Source organism: Canis lupus, chromosome 6, assembly GCF_003254725.2.
Source record: "Canis lupus dingo isolate Sandy chromosome 6, ASM325472v2, whole genome shotgun sequence".
NCBI classification, from domain to species: Eukaryota; Metazoa; Chordata; class Mammalia; order Carnivora; family Canidae; genus Canis; species Canis lupus.
In genome coordinates, this window is record NC_064248.1 from 2,694,353 (window position 1) to 2,715,000 (window position 20,648).

The 20,648-nt window shown below is 48.3% G+C and overlaps 1 protein-coding gene and 1 long non-coding RNA gene across 2 annotated transcripts in view; one reads left to right on the plus strand and one right to left on the minus strand.

Moving 5' to 3' along the window:
• The window catches only part of AUTS2 (activator of transcription and developmental regulator AUTS2), a 1,134,993-nt gene that overhangs the window by 181,455 nt on the left and 932,890 nt on the right, over positions 1-20,648 (minus strand).
• On the plus strand, positions 3,378-15,101 carry LOC112646110 (uncharacterized). Its single transcript, XR_004816874.2, has 4 exons — positions 3,378-3,665; positions 6,053-6,221; positions 9,264-9,932; positions 13,981-15,101. It is a non-coding gene; the product is annotated as an uncharacterized LOC112646110 (long non-coding RNA).

A 20,648-nucleotide genomic window follows, 5' to 3' on the forward strand; every position in this document is an offset into this window, starting at 1 on the left:
ATCTTATTAAAGGCAGGTGCTGGTTTGAAACATCAGGGGGCAAATCTGGGCTTCCGCATCTCTAAAAGCTCCTGCGCAAAGCTGAGGCCTGGAAGCACTCTTCTGATTCCGTGGCAGGAAGACCCTAGGAGCCATCAGGCCAAATGTCAATGGAGAAAGATATCTCATTTTATAGGTCCAGAAAGGCAGCTATCACCCTGTCCTTGAGATCCAGGCCAAGGAACTGGGTCACAGGTGAGTGTGTTTCAACAAGGCCTTTCAGGTACTTCTGGTAGCTAATCCCCTTGGACAGTGCCCAAGACCAACTTGAGTGTTACTTTCTTCTACGTGCTATTGTTACAGGCTGGCTGCAGGGCGGTACCTGGGCAGTGAGTAATGTGCATGATGCAACCAGCAGACAAGTGGTGACTGGTACCCACCACGTAGCCTATTCAGGGAACTGAAGACTGAGTGGGAAGGACACTAGAAAAATGTAGCGGCAGGGGTCACGTTGGCCTTGCCTTCCACACTTTTTGCCTTCAAAATAAGAGCAGAGAGCCTACAGGCCAGTTTGTGTCTTGTTTCCAACCTGGAACATTTCATTAGAAGCTGGGAATCTGTTTTTGACCTGAACTTGTTCCTGACTTTCCAGGAGCTCCGTAACTTGTCTTTTGGTTTTTCTATCTGTTCAGGCTGACTTTGAAGAAGTGCATGGGTGACATACACCGAGAAGGTCACAAAAAGGAGAAAGGGAACTGGGAATTAGATCTTAAAGGTGTTATCAAGTGAGGCACCGTTGATGGCAACGCACCAAACACCCACTGGTTAGAAAGAGAATCCTGGGGTGAACAAAATCCAAGCAGCATTTCTCAGAGATGGCCATCCTTGTCCCTGTTTCTGACATCGTCTAGTTACAGCTAGCAGCAGGCAGGTGTGGGGAGGAACTGTGAATGTTGAGGAGAAACGAACAAAGTGACATTGTGATCTTCAATAATGGACCCTTAGGGAGAGTGCCGAAACTTGGCAATTTGAATTCCTTAAAGTGTACAAATTTCACATTTCCACCTGTGTTGTGTTTTCAAGAATCTGCCTATTGTACAATTTCATGAAAAATAAAAGGAGTCTGCTGTGCCTTGGGCGGAACACAAAAAGGGAGCAGTAAGTCAACAGTGTGAGCCTAGAAGTGGATCTGGAGGTGTAAGGGTTTTCAACAGTTTTATTAGATTTTCATGGCCGTGATGACAAAACAGGGCTGGGAGGAAATGGAAAAACAAACCTGAGTAGAGGTAAGTTCTTAAAATTCTAGGTACCTGGAAGGGCTGAGGCTGGGGGGGCACACCAAGAGCCAACGTCTTCCATACCTGCTGTCTCTCCCTAACAACAGGGAATTGTAAGTTTCCAAAGTGCTCTGTAAACTTCAGAACCCGCCATGCAGCATTAAAGATGCACTGCTCTCCCCCTGCCACTGGCCGCCTCTTCTGTAGTGCAATGCAACTTGAATGGCACTCCCTGAGCCTACCCTCAATATGGGAGCTCTCTAGAGCAGGGAGTCCCTGCTCAGCCTGCTGAAATATATAGTCTGCACGTAAGCAAGAGAAAGAAGTCAAGGTACAAATAAATATTATTATTCGAGGCAGTGATTATTTACCGGTGTACGCAAAACCTAGTGATTTCCCAATCTTCTGGAGCTTCTTAGAGAAATAAACACACACATCCCAATGCAGGGTTAAAAGGATTCCCAGAAACCTACACCAAAAAATACAAGAAAATTATCCTCTGAGAAGGGATTTCTCTCCAGTTTCACTGCTTCCCACAAGGGGAACAATTTCACAAGAACATTATAGTAAAGGAAACAATACGCCACCAAAGAGGAAAATAGCATCTTTATAATTACAGATTAGTTCTCAAACAAATTCCACACCTACACACTCACCCTGCTTTGGACTGCTCCGGCGAAGCTCACCCAGCACCCTCAGCTGCCGACGTTTACAACAGCTTAACAGCTCAATCATGAGATTTCTGATGCAGAAACCCCAGACAGCAGAACCCTCCTCTCAAATGACCCACTCGTTTCATTCTTGGGGAATGCTGAACACAGTCACAGAGAGCAGGAATCCGGGCGAATCCCACTGCAGGGGAGTGCTGAGCTTTGATGTCTTTGGAACAACCCAATGTCAGTGTGCTAGTGTCCGAGTTTACCCAACAATTTCTAAGCCGTTGCTGTCTGTATCAGACCGGAGCGAGCAGCCCAAACAAAGTCCTGCTTGGTCCAAACTGGCATGTCCCTTTGTCAGGAATTCATCTACGGTCACATCACTCGAGCCAGGCACCCACATATGTTCCGACTCACTAATTATCCATCAAATGGGGTTCTTAACCCTCATGCTGGTTATTTAAATCCTACCCCATGGCTCCCCCAAGAAATAAAAAGTGCACTATAATTATATAAACTCTTAATTAAACTGAAGAATTCAGTGTTGCCATTACCTGTCAGTAATTCACTCAATCAGGACAGCCGACTTCCATTCACTACGGAACTCCTAATTGCTGCTCATTTTCCTGCTTAGACCTGCCGATCTACCAGGCGCCGCGGCGAGGAGCACCCGCGCCGCTGACCCCTCCCGTCGCGGGACGGCGGCCGCCAGGAGTCGGTCCTCCTCCCGGGCCCCCGCGGCCCCAGGCTGGGGCTTTCCACGGCCGCAGGCGCTCCCCGGGGCTGGGGACGGGCGGCGCGGTCCGCGGAGACTTACCCACGAAGCAAAGGCGGGTCCGGGCGCGAGAATATCCCGGAGCCAGCGCCCGGCTGGAGACGGCGGCGCCTCGCGTCTGGGAAGCGCCCGAGGTCACGGCGGGCAGGAGCGGCGCCGCGGGGCTCGGCGGGCAGGTGCCGGCGTCCGCGCCATCGCCCGCGGTGCTCGGGCAGCGGGGCCAGCGCCCCGGCCTCTCGCGGGCGTGGATGGGCGCGGGGCGGCGGGGGCGCGGGGCGGGGGCGCGGGGCGGCTCCGGGGCGGGGCGCGGGGCGCGGGGCGCGGGGCGGCGCTGGCGGGGGCGGCTCCGGAGCGGGCGGTCTCCGCGGAGCCCCGCGCGCCCCCGCCCGGCCCGGCCCGCCCGGCTCCACCCGCGAACTCGGCGCCGCTCGCGCTCGGGCCCGGCGCTCCTAATGAGCCCGGAAGAGTGACACCCGCGGAGGGGAAACTTGACAATTTATCCCCGGCCCGGGGGAGGTCACCCGCGGTGCACGCGCCGATTGGCTGCGCCGCGAGCCCGGGCGTGCCGGCTGGGGTCTCGCGGCCGGGCGGGGTGAGCGCCCACTCGGCAGCCTCGGCTCCCGGCTCCCGGCTCCCGGCTCCCGGCTCCCGGCTCCCGGGGGGCGGGCGGGGGGGGCAGGCGGGGACGCGGCCTGGGTAGCCCGGGCGGCCCCGAGGCGCGCTGAGGCTTGGGGCTGCGCGACAGGTCGGTCGTCGGCGCCTGGGACCACTGACCCGCCCCACCCATCCAGACGGCTGGTCTGCCAGACACGCTCCTTGCTGTTTGGGGTTTTAGACGTCACAGTCTGTACTGGAGTCTTCCGCCTGACAACCGGCTCAAGCCATTTACAGCCAGAAGAGATTCTGAATGAAGCATTTTCTCTAACTTCATGGTACAGAGGAGGAACGGAAGATGCAGGGGCGCAGGGACTTGGGAAGGTGAGTGGGTGGAAGGCTGCCGGCCACAGGCCTCCTCCTAAACATGTCTCAAGAGCTCCGGGCTGCCCTTGTGGCCCGCCTTCCTTGCAGAGAGCCCCAACCTTGGAGACGTGCCCAGGAATGCAGCCCAGCACCAGATGCATGCCCTTTGGGTCACCCACAACCAGACGCTGGTGAAGTCAGGGAGCATTATCTCCATCGTACACATTAAGAAGGGAGGCTTGGCGTGGTTTAGAGACATCCTTGGGCCTGGGCTGGTAAGCGACCGAGTGGCCATGCAAACCCAGCCCTCTACTCGCTGAGTTTCAGCCACAACACCTCAATGGCCTTCATCGCAGAGGTGTGCTGGGGGGAGGGGGGGCACTTGCAAATATCACCAGGCCCCTAAAAGAGGCTGCTTCAATGCCAGCTTGCATGTCTGCCCACCAAGCAGCAGTTCTTACTGCCCACCCCATTTTTGGTGGTTCTGGACACATTTATCCCTCACTAAAGTTACTGCACTCACCCACTCCTAGCACCCTTTCTGCTGTCTCTAGTCTGGCCTTTGCAACTTCTCTCCACAGAAATGGAAGGAAAGTATCAAAGTGGGGTAGACAGAAGCAGAAGCTGCAGAGAGCTTCTCCTTTGCGCTCAGGACCAGGGAGCTGCCAAAATTGTTATCTGTGGTCTTTGAATGCACAAATTCCAGAAGGGCTTCTGACCTGGTTGCCTCGTGTCTGGAATTTGAATTTACAGAGCTCAGCACCTGAACCACTCTGTTATGTTTCTGAGCAGGGATCCAGGCCTGCTATCAAAGCACAGGTTCTCAAAGTGTGGTCCCTGGACCAGCATCATCTGGGAACTTGTTTCAAATTCAAGTCCTTGGACCCAACCTCAGACCTACCTGGGCAGAAACTCTAGGGCAGTGGGGCCCACAGCCTGCATTCTTACAGGCCTTTCGGACCATTCTGGTGCATGCACAAGTTTGAGAACCACTGGTTTCAGCCCCAGTCAGAGCTCTGCTAGGAAGGGGTATGAATAGATTTGGGCATGTCAGTTTTTCTTCTCACCACTCTTTAAGATCACTGGCCTGACCCCATCTTCAGTTCATTTCCAGGCTAGAGGTCACAGGAATAAGGGCTGGCTGCTGGGCCACTCATGTACTGTGCCTGCCCTGCTGGCCTATGTACTGAGGTCACAGGGGGAGCTTTAAAAGCAGCCAGATGTTACTGTGGAGAGACCCTGACACTGAGGGGAACAAGCCTCCTATCCCCACTGAGGGGACCTGTGGTCCAACTGTACCCAAGGACTCAGCTTTCCCATCCATTCAGTGGGAGAAGCAGTCCCTCACTTGCCATCCTAGGTTTGGTGGCGACTCAACAGCACTTTGTACCTTAGGGAGAAAAATAAAGTGTGGTTGATAATATACAGGGCTTGCTGAATCCCTGCTCCATGATCTCCACTAATTAAGGGATGCGCCACCTACGGCACTGGACTCGGGTCTCCAGCTAGCATCTGGCCTTGATTTGAATGGGAAGGCGGGATGCTCAGCTTTGAACATCATTCAAATGGGGGGCTTCTGGGTGGTGCCGCCTCCCCCCAGGTGGATGAGGATTGAGTAGGGAGTGCAGTGGATAATACTCCTGTCTCGGTCCCGGTCTTTATGGACTCACAGGTCCTTCACTTGTGAAATAGTACATTCTCATTTAATAAAATATCAAAAAAATATTACCAGCTTAGGTTATTCAGTGCTTAGTGCATGCCAGGAAGCATTATTCGTAGTGCCTTTTTTGTGTTAATGCCTCAGAACACCCCAACGAAGTAGGTGTTGTTACCCCTATTTTACAGGTGAGAAAGTGGAATTATAAACATGTCAAAAAGACCTGTCCAAGGTCACTGAACTGTTGAGTGGCAGACCTGGGTTCAAACCCAGGCAGCGTGGCTCCCAAACCCAAGTCCCTTAACTGCAGTGTTAACACTGCAGTGCTCGTAGCAGAAAGTTAAGAGAAAGAAAGAGGACTCTGTCCATCCCTCAATGGTTCATATCGAATAAACACACAAACACGTAGGCTATATTGCTGACAGATGTGGTTATTTTTTAGTATGTGTTGAACTTTCTAAATTTTATCAATGACCTAGTATTACATTTGAAACCTGCATCACTTTTTAAAAAAGATTAGAGAGAGAGCAAGAGAGAGCGAGCACGTGAGCAAGGGGAAAGGCAGAGGGAAAGGGAGAGAGTCCCAAGCAAACTACCCCTCTGAGCACAGAGCCCTGACTCAGGGCTCCATCTCACGACCGACCCTGAGATCATGATCTGAGCCGAAATCAAGAGTTGGATGCTCAACCACCTGAGCCACCAGGGGCCCTGAAACCAGCATCATTTTCAATCGCTCTTATTTTTACAGACTAGAATGTCTTTGGAGGGCTCAGCCATGAGGGGACCCTTGAAACTCCCAGGAGGCTGAGAGGTTTGTTTCTACACGTTCGGTAGGTGCATAGTTTTGAGAGCTGTGCCAACTGCAGTGCCCGCCACACCGAGGGATGTTGGATTACCTGCTCAGCAGTCAGGTCCAGGTGAGAGAGGGGCCAGCAAACAGTGTGCAGGCATGCATGGCCTACAGAGTGTGCAGCAGGCGGCGGGCAGGAGCAAGGGCACCAGGTGCTTTAAGGACATGTGGGTCATCCTGTCACCAGGGAGCAAGACATCCCGTCAGAGTGGGCTGGTATGGCTCTCAGAACTCCTCCCCCCAGCAAATGGGGGAGGGCATGTCTTATGAAGTGAAAGCTTCTAAATGGGCCACAGCAGATCGGGTCTGGCATACCACATCCGGTGAACCCTGGCCTAAGGTCACATCCAGGGGCACCCACTTTTCCTCGTTTGCTCTTATGGTTTCCCCAGTCAAGGGGTGTGGGCAGGGAGATATTAGCACTGTTTTCTTCTGAGCCTTACAGAAGCAGAGACGGGTACTCAAGTCATGATTGGAGGCCGGCCTGGGCAAGAGTGTGCATTTGCCATGCATGTTGCTAATCTACGTAATCCGGACAAGGAAACATTCACTACGGTTCCCTTTAACTCTGAAGCCAGTTAAATAAAAGCAATTAAGCAGGCACTTTACTTATTAAAAGTGTCACAAATATCTATACAATGAAACTAAACTCACAGAGCTCTCCCAGAAAAGCTGCAGCACATCAGGAAAACCACATGGTACAGAACTAGTTTGCTTTCTGGGAGGGTTTTATATTCACAGCTACAGTGTATGTGTGTTACAACTGGGAAATCTGTTACGTTTGGTTGACAACTCAGAAAGGGTTTCTACATTCCTGCCATAGCCCTGGGAGAGCTCCACACCCAAGGAGAGATTATTTTCATGTATTTAGTCATAAGGGCTCTAGTATATTTATGACTTAACAGAAACTTCTTTTCTGTCATACGAATATAAAACGATGATGACTGGCTCAAAGGTCTGCACTGACAAGCTCAGGGATAAGGAAGCTACCGTATTAGTCTGACGCTACCTTTCTCTTGAAACAAATCCTCACGGCTGCCACGCTTAGTATCGTGTGGCTTAAGAGTCCCTAAAATAAAGGAACAGTGTGCCCCCAAAGAACTGGCAACTGAGGTAACTGGGAGACAGTTAAGAACAAGTGATTCACACTCAGAAGGACCCTAGCTCTGAAGCTTACTCAGACGCCAGCCCTGTGGACTTGGCAAATCACATCGACCTGCCCACGCTCTGGTGTCCTGTGGGGCAGATGCGCCCCATGTCACTCCCCTGGCAGGCCTCTGTGAGGGTAAGTGCAGTACCCAAGGGAGGCACACAAAAGCCAAGGAGAACTGCCCTCCAGCTAGAGGGGCTTGTCAGTACTTCCCAGAGTCCAGGGTTCCCTGTGGCAGGGACTCTGCAGATACAGAAATGCACAGACAAGCCCCTGGCCACAGCTCGGTGAGGCTGCTGTTAACCTAAGCACAGCTGTTTGCCACCAAGTTCCAGGCACAGTGTGAACATGTAGGCCACAGAGGCCCAGTGGGTCATGCCTCTGCAGACTGCTCTCACTCGTTTTGAAGAGGGAAAGAAATGTTTCTAGGCTCTGTGGGAGGGAATGGTGGGGATGTTCTGGTGGCTAGCAGCCAAGTAGGGAGCTGGAGGGGAAGAGGAGGCTGCTTCCATGAGAGGCTTTGTCACACAGGCCTGAGAATCACTCCTGTCCCTCCCAGAATCCCCCTAGAACTTGAGGGGATGAGCTAAGGAATGGAAGCTGAACAGAAACTATTGTCTTAGCTCCATGACTTTGTAGGCCATTTTGTTCCCCATTGGGGTTTTGCAAACAAATGGGCTTGCTTTGGATTCCTCATCCTGCAAGTCCAGATGACAGTCTGGTTCCCAACATACTCAGTCCACACGCGGCCCCCACCTCTCCCACTGGGAGAGCTCAGGTCTCCTAGTCCCCACGTGGGGAAGGAGTGGAAGGAAATCCACCCTAGGCCCTTTCTCCGTGCGGCTGGAAGGAGCGGGCGCACCGCCCGGCTCAGCCTAGTAGTGCATGCTTAGGAGGCCATGCTCCTCACCACCACCGCCACCACCACTGGAGGCCAGTGCTGGGGACAGGACCCCCACCCGCTGTGGGAGCGCCCACCTTCCTACCGGTGCTGTCGCCATAGGAAATGCTCCAGAGGGATTCTGGAGGACACGGGGTAGCTGACAAATGTTTCAAAGTAGATGCTTCACTTTCAGGAAACATATGCTTTGTAACCCCCGCTACACAGACCAGTCTGGATCTGCTTAGATCTCAGAATGGAAGGCTTTCTAAAGGAAAACTCCAGAAATACCTGAATTCAGATGTAAAAAACTGTGCGAGAATCAAGAACAAAGCCAGGGAAAGCAGAGGGAGTGAGTAACCTTTCATTTCAAGCTGCTTTCCCCGCTAGAGATAGTCATGATCTGTGCAGCACTATTTGATGCAAATGCCTCTACGAAAAGAGCCAGTGGATAATAGATAAAAAGATTATCTGTGACATTACAAAAAAATGAAAGTTTAAAAATGGCTACAAGTCCCTTAAAAAAAAAAATCCTAAACTTTATTCAGTCTTGTTGAAAGGCAACAGCAGCACTGTGCTTTATTCAGCCCCTGGGGCCCCTGTCTCTTCCGCCATTGTTCTAATGCCTCCACCAGCTCATCAGTTTTCAAAAATCTTTCCTGCTGGTTTCTCTTTGCTGGAAACATAAGGTCCAAGAAGCTATCACAGCCCTGTTTCTTTTTCCTAACTTCACTCTGATGCTAGAAATTCAAGTGCCGCAGCTTCTGCCCCTCTCTCTTCCCTGCTCTGCTGTCCCCCTCTGTGCTAAACCACCGGCTGCACACTTGATTTAACAGATGAATTACAGATTCAAGGCATGGGTTTCCAGGGCAGGGAAGAGTCTGATTTTTGTCCAGGTCTCTCTTGATTGGCTCAGCATGGAAGTCTTTCATTTAATGGGCCAGGTCCTGCTGAGAACACCTCTGCTGGCACCACACCGATTTCTTTCTTTGCTGGAGAGAGGAGCAGAGATCGTAAAGAGAGCTTTTCCATCTTCCAGATTTCTGGTGTGCTCACTACATATCATTCTTTTCAAACAGAGCATCATGAGTATAACCCAAGACTCCGGGAAACATCGGATTCATTTGACCAGCCATCTTTGATCTCAAAGCTGGCGAGGCATGGAAGGACTGTTTGGAACACCTAGGCCATGAAAACATGCCTTTCTTTGTCTTCCACCCAAGGAGGAGGCAGCATGGTGTGGCAAGGCATTGCCAAGGTCTGCGGTTGGACTACCTAGTTCAAATCCCAGCTCCACCACCTGCTTGCCAGGCTGACTTTGAGCAAGTTCCAGTGCCTCAATTTCTGCACTTGCCAAACACAAAAGATTATTACACTGAAGTATGTGAAGTTGCCGGCATTTGACTGTTTTTGAATACAATGAGATTAGACCCAATCATCTAAAGCTGCTGATATGTGACTGTTTTTGACATATAAAAATGGCAATTTCACGCGGCTGATCCAAAAACCTGCTTCAACAGGTGACTTTGTAGTGAAAGCAAGAAACTGTATTAAGTGTTGTACCAAAGAGCTGGTGTGTGGTATGCCCTCAATATAGGTCAGTTGTTGCGGTCTCTGTAAAGAGGCTCATATCAACCACTGGCTCTATGCAGATCACTATCCCAGGTGCCCAAAGTATGGGGCTCCTAGGTAGCTCAGCCAGTCAAGCCTCCAACTCCTGATCTCAGGGTTATGAGTTCAAGCCCCAGGTAAGCAACCAAACATAAAAGGCCCAAACCAAAGAGCTGCTGGCTTGCCAAGGACCACTTGCCCGTGTGAAAGAGTACTAACAGCACAGTGGGTACGAGAAGATGTGTGCTCAGGCCAAACCCTACGTTCTCATGCCTCTATGTTCTCAGGTCTAATTTCCTCTTGAAAAAGCATTCCCATGTGGAATCCCTTCTCTTTCTGGGGGCCATCTTACTCACTCATAGCAGCTTTCATAAGCTAGTCAGTATGACTAGGACTTATGCCTACACCTACTTGACAGAAATTCTGGAAATATGCTTGAAAATACACATCAGCTGTAAAGATTAAAAGTAATGGGGAGAAGGGGGAGCAGGTCCTTTCTTTGCCCAGAAGTATAGTCTCTGGGGGCCAGACAATTCTGAGATTGGGACTAGAGGCGGTTATGGTGTTTGCCAAGGAAGGTTCAAGCCTAAAAATGCAGTCTCCTGGGCAGAAGGAAAGCTTCCTCAAGATTATTCCAGGAGGATTCCCTCAGATTTCAGTATGATTCTTTGGGCCAGCACAAAGTTCTCTAGTGGATGCCATGTCACCTGGCCCTCCCCCTTGAAGGCCTTCCCTAAGACTGCACATTTTTCTTTGTACCCTTGGGTATCAGCGTTCTCCCCGAGGTAAAATACAGAGCCTAATTCCTGCTCCTGGCAACCTCCTCTCTAAAAGCCAACAGCAATTCTTGAAATGCTGGACCTTAAATATAATCTCCCCCTTCACTATATACACATACCCTCTTACACTTTAATGCAATCATTTCCCCTCCACGTTGACCTAATCATAATTATCTTGAAAGCTATTTTAAGTTAAATATTTCTGCCTCCAAAAATAAAGGATAATATAAGAATATATGTAAGGAAGACAGCCTCCATCCAACTGAAATATGTATTTTGAATACCTTTTCACAGAGACACTGTCACTAATTTGATTATTTATTATGCATAGTATGGTATTTACACTTTTGCTATGTCTGTGCATAATTTTTTTTTTAAATTGTGGTCTTGTTCTGGACTTTTTTGGAACTTGATTTCATCAGTTTTGTTCAGTCTGTATCCTATAACTTTTCAGCAAGGTTCTGATTCATGGGGCCATTTAAGGCTTGTAAATTACCTTGAATGAACTGGCAAGCTGTGGGGTGATAGCTAGGATGACTATATCATGTCACATTCAAACTGAGGTGTTCTTAAGAGTGGAAGGGGGGCTGCTAACAACTATGCCACCCATAAAACTGGACTGACCCAGGCAAAGCAAGACATATGGTCATCTTAGTGGTGGCAGGTCAGTTCCTGCTTTACTATGTGTGATTAGCTTGACCAGTTGGAAGCCTTTGCCACAAGTTTCCAATGGGCCTCTCAGAATGAGTCAGTTAGTTTGTGCCTTTTATCTTTTTTTTTTCCAGCAGCAAGCCATTACTGGGACCCCCACTTTCCTCATTAATAAATGGAGATTCTGGAAGCGGAGGGGCCTCTTAACACCATTCTTGTTGCCCCTCTGGTGCCCGTCTGTGTTGTGGAGCACCAACAGTCCTGCGGGAAGCCACGGAGCCCTGCCAAGGAGCAGAGCATCATTCCTGTGTGTCAGTCCGCTGCTTCCACATCAGGGCAGGGACAGGTGGCTCTTTTCAGGCCCTCCCAAAGCTGACCGGTCAGGCTCTCCAAGTGCTTTTACACACAGCATCTTAATAATCTTGTTCCTATGGAAATGAGCTTTATTTCTCATCAGGTTTTCTCTCTGCTCTCAACTGGCTAGTGATGCACCCCTCAGATTTGAAATTATGCTGAATTTGATATTTGCTAAGTAAGTAAATAGAGCCAAAAAGTATCAGAGGAGTCAGTAATTTTAGCTTCCCTTTGAGGGGAAAAAAAAAAAAATCAGACCCTGAGCTTCTTGAATACTTTGAGAAGCAGAGCGTGGAGGTGCGAGAAGAAGCTATCAGCACTTCGGGTGGGGCTGGGCCAAGGTCACGTCCAGTGCAGGGTGGGGTGGGGGCAGGTGCACGTGTCTGGAAGTGAGGGCAGCAGAGATGGGGGCATGCCAGCCTCCACCAGGGCTCCGAGGCACACGCCTTGCTCTTTGGCTCAGCCTGGCGGGATGGGCGACTTCAGAGGCCAGACCGGTGCTCACAAACCCAGATCGGCGAACCGGTCATCTGTAGAGGGGCTCTGGGCCGCCATACACATGGCTTTCTGGGGCCTACATCTGTGCGGCCTCCCGGCCTGGCTCTGGTGTGCTGCTCGCTCCGGCTCAGGGCTCCGCCTGCCCCCCAAGATGCCTCTCTCATTCTGGCTCTGTGTCTAGGCATTAAGATGCACAGCCATCTCATCAAGGCCTGTTCCCTCCCAAATTGCATTTGACCAGTTTCATTTCTGCCTGAAATTAAAACATGGGATTTATCAATCCCAAACTGTCACAGCGTGAATGAAACCCTAGAAATAAATCCAGTCTAATGACAGAATGATCCCGAGACCTCAGTGGGAAACAAGATACTTTGTTTAATAATTATCAGCCTCTTTCAGAGCCTGTCTGCCAAAGCTGTGGTGTCAAAAGCAGCAGAGAGAAGAATTTTTCCCCCAGATTTCATCCTGAGAAAGACTGAAGCCATTTAAAACCAGGCTGGATGCTTTTGATTTACATTTCTGATATTAAAAGCAGAGCGGCTGTCTGCATTTATGCTACAAGGCATTGCTTCAGAGCAAAGAAACAGGGTGGTGGCAGGGATCCAGTTTACTAATGAACAAGCTTATCTGGAGGAAAACAGCTTTTCACACCGTAACAAACAATGAACACCTCTTAGATAACAAATTCAATGGCAAAAATATCGCATTGTACATGTCACAGTCCTATAATTTAATGGAGGCACTTGCAGCATTAGTGGTTTACATTAATTTTTAAAATTAATTTTGTTTGGCCCGCAGGGAAAATATTTTCTTTTTTGTGTCTGATATCCTGCAGCTCATTAACACTGCTTACTGCTGCTCTACAATACTATCCATAATCGTCCACTTGGTAGCCAGAGGCCATTTTTTAAAGACAGAAAGCTGGAAGAGGGGCAGAAAGCAGGCTGTTCTGCTCCCTTCTACAAAGAAAGACTCGCAGCTTGACAAAGCTGCCCAGCAGCCAAGGAAGCAGAGGCCTCTGGAGGCCTTTGAACTGGGCGGGTACAGGTGTCAGCGGTCTCGGGGATCTTACTGCCTCCATTCACCATTGCTTCCCCCAAAGCAGTGGCTCTGGGACTGATGATGCTCAGAACCATCTGGGCAGTTTGGGTAAAGACAGAGATCTCGACAGGCCCCACCTTCTATCCATGAATCATCTCCTGGGTCTGTCACCTCTCCCACGAAGGGGTTAACTACTGGCTACCGAGAAAACAGGCCCCCTCTCCATCTGCCTGGGGCATGGAGATCAGGGAATTCACTGCTAATCACTGCGGTTGTGATTTCTGATTTCAACTGGCAGCAAAGAGAATTGAACTGGCGTCCCCTGAGAGCAGCCAGCTCCACAAGGCAGACCTCGAGCTTGTTAAGCTGTGGTGCTGCCATGCGATTATCAATTTTAAATTAATCTCCCCAGTCTCTTTAAAGTGGTTGCTAAAAATATAATCTCTGGGATATCTTACGGTAAGACTTAACTAAAGGGAAAAATTTGGATAATAATTAAGTGCTTCCCTCCATCTAAGCTTCCTGTAAAACACTTCTGGAGACTTGGATAATCCACCGGCAGCAAGAAGGCCAGCCAGGGACAGTCTCAGGGTGTGAGTGAGCTGGCTTATAAGTTACACACTTTCCCTAAATAAAACTTAAATGGGCAGTATGCTTTTGGACAAAGGTTAAAGATACAGTACTACACTGTATTAAAACAAATCCTTCCCTATTTTTAACCCAAAGAGGTTTGGGAGGGGAAGCCAGAAAAAATTGTCTAGACATACTTTTGCTAAGCTCACGAGGGAGTTGTTACAAATTCACTTTACAGGGACATAATCAAGGTTATATATACAACACTTTTTTTTTTTTTTTTTTTAAGGCAGCACCATGGTGGGACAATTTGAACAGAGATAGGAGGAGTTCCTAGTCCTAAGGCAGGGGCTCTCTGTGGAAACCCCTCTGGCCCTGTAGAGGATCCAGTCAAAGCAGATGCGGTTTCTAAGAGCCACTAGAAACCATGAAGAAGAAGGAAACCAACAGCGATCCATTAACAAAACACACCATTCCGCGCACTGCAGCTTTCTGCCAGATGAAAAGGCGAGTCTACACCTGGAATCCTGGGAAGTGGCAAGTCTCAAGTGGCCCCTGGGGGAACACCAGTGGTAATTTTCCCTTCCCCTTTCGCTGACCTTCCTGTTTCTCTGGGCAGCATGGTGGGAAGACTGGGTCATTAAAAGCAAGAGCACACGAACAACTTGATGGGCTTTCTCCATGAGGTGGCACAGCTGGGGAATGCAGGCCCAGAAGACCTGGAGGAAGCCCTCTCAGGCTCCCTGGTGCTTTGGCCACTCAGCTTGATAAGAGGACTGGAGTGGGTGGGGGAAATGGGGTGACAAGGCAAGAAGAGGTGGGAGAAGGATGCAGGTCTCAAAAGGGCCGAGAACATAGACTTTTGAGCCATTTCCACATCACCATGCTGTGCCTTCTTTTAATGATGACCATAAAGAAAACCCCCAACTTTGTAAAATTTCATTGATTCAGTACCTTCCTTTCTTTAATAAAAACATAAAAAGCATAAAAAACATAATGCATTACCTCTACTAACAACTAGATGTGTGACTTTGGAAAAGCTACTTAATATCATGGACCTCTGTGGTCAAAGAAGTGGGTTGGTTAAAGAAGCTCCAGAATTCCGACTATATTATTCTGGGTAAAAGCAAATTCTGTCGCACACAGGCCAAAGCTCAATTTGGGCCCAGCCTTGACCAAAAGATGAAAAACAGAATGGAGAACTTTAAGATAGACACGTTTGAACCATATGAACAATGTAAAATATAAGGGCTTTTTTTTTTTTAAAAGTCAACTATACCAGAGCAAATGATTGCCAGAACAAAGATGAAATAAAAGGGATTGTAAAGTATTTTTCACACAGGTGGAAGGTTCTTCAAACCTTTGCTGAATGAAAATATAGCTCTCTGGGACGCGGGGTCTGCCTCTGTTAAAGCTCTGGTTAGGTGGGGAGGAGGGGGTTGGGACAGTGAACATGTCTGCGGTGGATCACAAACAGGGTTTGAGACAATTCGTGCATATTTCATCTTTGCTGGCCCAGGGAGTCTTGACTTCAGCTGTTGTTACAGATCTACTTGGAAATCTGATGAAAGCCACGTACCTTCTTCTGAGGCGAATGTACAAGTACACAAATAAACAAAACTTTAAATACATGTTCACTGGTGCCCAGGGCTCCCTGGAGCTCATCCACAGATTCCGCAGTGGTGTATGAATCGCAGGTAAAACCTCCTGTGTTAGGTCCAGACACTAGAACATCTGTTTGCTCTCCCATTGCTTTGGAGGTTTTAGAGTTCCCATTTTCTCAAGAAGAAATTTATTTTTCAATTAAAAAATAACCCGACTCTCCCCATAACCCAAGCAATTCTACAGGGAGTCCAGTGTGTTTGGCCAGAGAGCAGGTTGATAAAGAGAAGACCTGAAGGTGTGGCCCTAATGGCCAGGGTACCTCCAGAGGGAGGGTCTGGATCCTATGCCTTCACTTGGAACCCTTTTTTCCATTGGAGAGAATTCTTCCCAGCAAATAAGAAGGTGTCCCCCCACTCCATTGGAGACTGCCCTCTTTCTGACCTATTTTATCCACCTTTTTGACCTGCCTTCCTTCCCGAAGAACTAATAGGAAATGCGGCACTGGGCGAGGGGGAAGACGGGCAGGAAGCACCCTCCTGGAATGTCAATGATGCCGAGGCATGCACACCTACCCCATTCCCATTCAGCAGGCAGCCAAGCTCCTGCACAGGGCACATCTGCATAGTTTAAGGTCAATATGAAACCAGCCTGGCTTCCAGTGCCGAAACTCCACTGTTTTCAGGGGTTGCGAGAACAAAACTGTCAAGGATGTTCACTATAATTGGCACTGGGCTGCTGGCAGCTAAAAGATGAAATTTTCTTTGAGACTCAATGTATTATCGAGGAGTATGGCTCCACCAAGCCAGTGCTGGTGATTTTCAGAGGCACTGTATTGAAGATGCCCACATCACTAAAATGGTTGGATCTTTGGGGGTCTGCGTCCTGGCAAGGAAAGCATCTTAGAGGGTGTCCTGCCGACACCATAAACTTCACTGGCCTGCAGAGCAGCCGGGCCTCCTCTGTAATCTTCTGCTTCTTCCTTCCAGGCTGATTATGAATCATGCTTGAAGAGGGGACAAATGGTGGCTGAGGGCGGGTTCTCCCCCACTTCCCACTCCAGCCAATCTCCCACCTAAATGGGTCCAAAACCCTCTCCTCCACAAAGTGACAAACGATGCACTAAATCAGTGGAACTGTGAATTCAATCACTTAAGCCTGAATGGAGAATGCCCTACAAGATGGATTCCATCACATTAAATACCTTGACTCATGTCGGGAGAACGCAGTCTACAGACCACAGAAGGCACAGCCTGAAAAATGATTTATTAATTGCACCTATTCTGTCCTATCTCTGGACACTTGGAACTCATGTCTCCGACACTTATGAAGATGTGATGGAATGTTCCATCAGTAGAGATGTGAACAAGACTGCTAACCTGATTTCTGAGGTGCCAAGGCAAAGAGGAAGAAACAAGACAGCACCAATTTTTTATTAGCAAATTGCTTAGGGAAGAGAATTCCATTGTTTCAAGGAAAAAAAATCCTTAGGAGCTGAACTGTTCATCTCAATTATGGTTGGATTATTATTAGGAAAGATTAATATTTGCTAATGTGACATTTATCAGCACTGTATATTGAGACAGGAAAGTTGCCAAATCTGAGTTTTCCAACATGTGCCTCCTTGATTGTTATTTTTTTTCCCGAAGAAAAGAGAATAGACCTTAGGAGTATTAAATTTGTTAGTTTGGTTTTGGCTAACAGCATCCTTGACCAAGTAAGCATCCAAGGGAAAATAATTTACTGGAAGGTATGTTTCAATGTCACAGATAGGCTTTATTTAAAAAAAAAAAAAAAAAAGGAATGAAGAGAATATGGCTAACTGTGGACAAGAACAGCTTCATGAGGTCTGACTATGGAATGGCCTTATGTCTTAACTCTCTTAGAACTTGGAAAAATGAGTGAAGAGGGTGCTGTGCTTTATTTTTTAATTAACTCAACGGCCAGTCTACCAGTAGCTTAATGTTTCAGTGCTGTAGTTAACTCTCTGTGTAGTTGGAAGAATAAGAATTATTTTGGCAAGATGGGGTGAAACGTGTCCCAGACCAGAGTGAGGCTGTTTGATTCCTAGGGCCATCTTCATCTCAGCTAGCTTCATCTGTCAAAAGAGAGACAGTGGGGCCAGAAAATGTACAGTGTTCATACCTCTACTTCATGCCATATTCACAGCAGACATCACGAGTCAATCCAGCCTTTGGCTCCTTTTGGCCCAGAGCTCTCAACATGGGCCTCCAGCAGCCACCTGGAGACTAGCACTAGGGCAGCTGAAACCTATCAGGCAACACTAGCCTAGATGAGCTTGAAGGCTCTTTCTAGCTTTACATTTGTAGGGAATCTTCTGTAAATTATTTTCATACCCTGCTGGAGGTCTACGGGGGATAAAAGGTATATGGACAAAAGACCATTTTATGAGTTTACCAGAGAGGGGAAAAAATGGAAAACATAGCTTAGTGAATTGTTTTCATGGCTCCAATGATTGGAGAAACAGAAAAACAAGGACTGCCACGCTTGAGAGTCTCCAGAGCCCAAAAACTCCCTATGCCATGAGCTAAGTAACTAACTCTCACCACAGCTGAGGCTGTACATCAACTTGCATAGCACCCTTGTCTATAAGCCCAAAGTGCCAATGGCCTCAGACAAGTCAACACCAGTTTAGTTAGCTAGAGTGGTACTAGGTAATGTGGTATATCATTTAGCCTGCCTTGGATCAGGAAGGATTTAAGGTAGCTTTCAAGATAATGGAAAGAAAAATCTTTGAAAAATTACTGGTAGATGAGAAGGACGAAGAAACAAGGTACATAGGTATAGTCTTGATAAGAATGAGGTTTGTCTGCCAGCTACCTGTCACTTATAGCACGAGGGCAACAAAGCCAGCTCTAGGATTCCAACAGCTACTGGAAAGAGGGAAATCTCCTCAGTTGTAGTTCACGGGAGTCACCAGATACAGAGAGAGTGTTCAGAAGAAGTCCAACTATTCCCAACTCTACATCCAGAGGGCTATTTCTCCCCAGAGTCTACAGAAAGGAAACAATACGCAATGTGCAACACGGTATCTTGCCACATTTGTTTAGAAGCTGGCAATGAGTTTCATGTGGGCCGTTGCTATCCCAAAGCAGAATGCAGTGAAAGTGAACTCTGGTTCTCTTGTACTTTGGCTTACTCCAGAGGATGTGCAGTACTATTTCCCAAACTACACAGTCCAAGGGACCTATGAAATGTTAACAGGTATTTAAGGCCAAACCTGTTTGGTGAATGCAGCACACTATCACCATGCCCAATCCCACCCTTCCAGATAAGTTTGCTTAATTTGATTTAATCAATAATTCTAAAGATTTTATTTTTAAGTCATCTCTACACCTAACATGGGGCTTGAACTTACAATCCTGAGATCAAGAGTCACATGCTCTCCTGACTGAGCCAGCCATAATTCTAAACTCCATAACTCTAAACAAAACCCTCTATCCTAGGTACATCTATTAATGTCTTATGGGGAACTAATACCAGGAAACATTTCAGAAAAATGCCAATCTAGAGGAAAAGGATTGTATATTTTTACAGAATTTTTCTGAAACATGTCCCTCAGTGAAGTTTTGAGAGCTGCTGGATGGCAGTGAGTCTGAGAGGTGTTTCCTGGTGATTATCCAGGTGTCAAGTCTCAATTGCCAGTTGGAAGGGAATGCATGTGCCCCAACAGATAGCCATACTGGGTATATGGACAAACCAAGACTCTAAGAGCTGTTAAGTCCAACCTTCTAACTGTTAGAAGGTTCCATAACGTCTCTTCTACACTTCCTAAAGGGAAATGCTACTGTGGGTCAAGGACAAGGTGGCGTCTTCAAGGACAGACAAAAGGTCCCTGTGATAGAGGGAGGTTGTGTGTGAGTTGAGCCAGGACTGCACCTCCTCTGGATCTCCTGGATCCCTCTGTTTGGCCCATTTCTTTTTTTAATTTCAGGGGCCCAGAGGAGAGCAGCCACTAGGCTGGCCACTCAGTCCAGGCATCATAGTTTGGAGTAAGGGGAGCCACTGAAACTTATGGTCCAGTGGGGGATCAGACTTGAATTTGGGACCCAAGACTCAGCTGGTAATAAAATAACATACAGGGATCCCTGGGTGGCGCAGCGGTTTGGCGCCTGCCTTTGGCCCAGGGCGCGATCCTGGAGACCCAGGATCGAGTCCCACATCGGGCTCCTGGTGCATGGAGCCTGCTTCTCCCTCTGCCTATGTCTCTGCCTTTCTCTCTCTGTATGACTATCATAAGTAAGTAAAATAAAAAAAAAGAAAATTTAAAATAAAATAAAATAACATACATCTATCTATAGTCCCCTTTGGAAACCTAGGAGGCCAATTAGGGATTTGGATCCCCGGATGCAGTTTCTCTTGAAAACTCAACTAACAGGAGTCTCTAAGTCCACGAAGCACTGACCATATATATGAAGAATGACGATCTACCCACCAACTGGAGATAACGCTACTGTCTTTCTCCAAAAGTAATTACTACTCCTAATCTAAAACTTTAAAATAAAATACCTACCAAACAACGACAAAGCAAACCCTTAACGAGAGGCATGGCAGGACTGTCGTCAAGCATGCTGGGTGGTACGCTAGCAGGCGCGGAACAACCCAACAGTGTATTACGGCAGGTTATTTCTGAAGTTCCCGTGATGCGCTCCTAATGGGTATAAGGATGTGCTGACTTCCAAAGTGGGACTGACAGGCCCGCAGTTAACTGTCATTTCCATCACAGACTTAATAGCTTTGCCAGGCATCCTCCCAGCAAACGAAGAGAAGAAAGGTCTTGCTATATGACAGCATTCAAAAAGAATGCATGTGAATGCCATTATGGTATTGAAAGTGTCAGGTGCCAGCAGAAGGGCCCTGATCAGACAGACAAGCATCGGGCTGCATGCTTTAAGGTTATTTGAAGCCTGTCATTTCCATTAGCTAGCTAACCACAAGTGGAATCATTCATTAGCTGGCTTTCTTTAGTACCAGGGTGGGGCTGAGGGTGGGGGGTGCGGGTGGGAGAAGGTGGAGAGGCCTGGGCTTGGCACTTGAGGTTCCTACCCTATTAGCAACTCATGATGGCTGGCAAAGGGAGGGGGTGCACACAGGCAGCGATGCCCCATGTGTCTGCTCATTAGTGGCTGGCAGTAAAGCATAGAAACGAGTGGACATTGGCACAGGCTGGCTTTCTGTTCTTGGAGAAGGCCAAAAATAATCTCAGTAGATTTAATTAAAACTGCAGCGAACAGATGGGGAAGATGGAAAGAACTCCAACTGGAGACCACTCATCTGTCCAGGTCTCCGCGAGCGTTTTAATGAAGCCTTCGCTGTCTGCAGGTCCCAGTACTG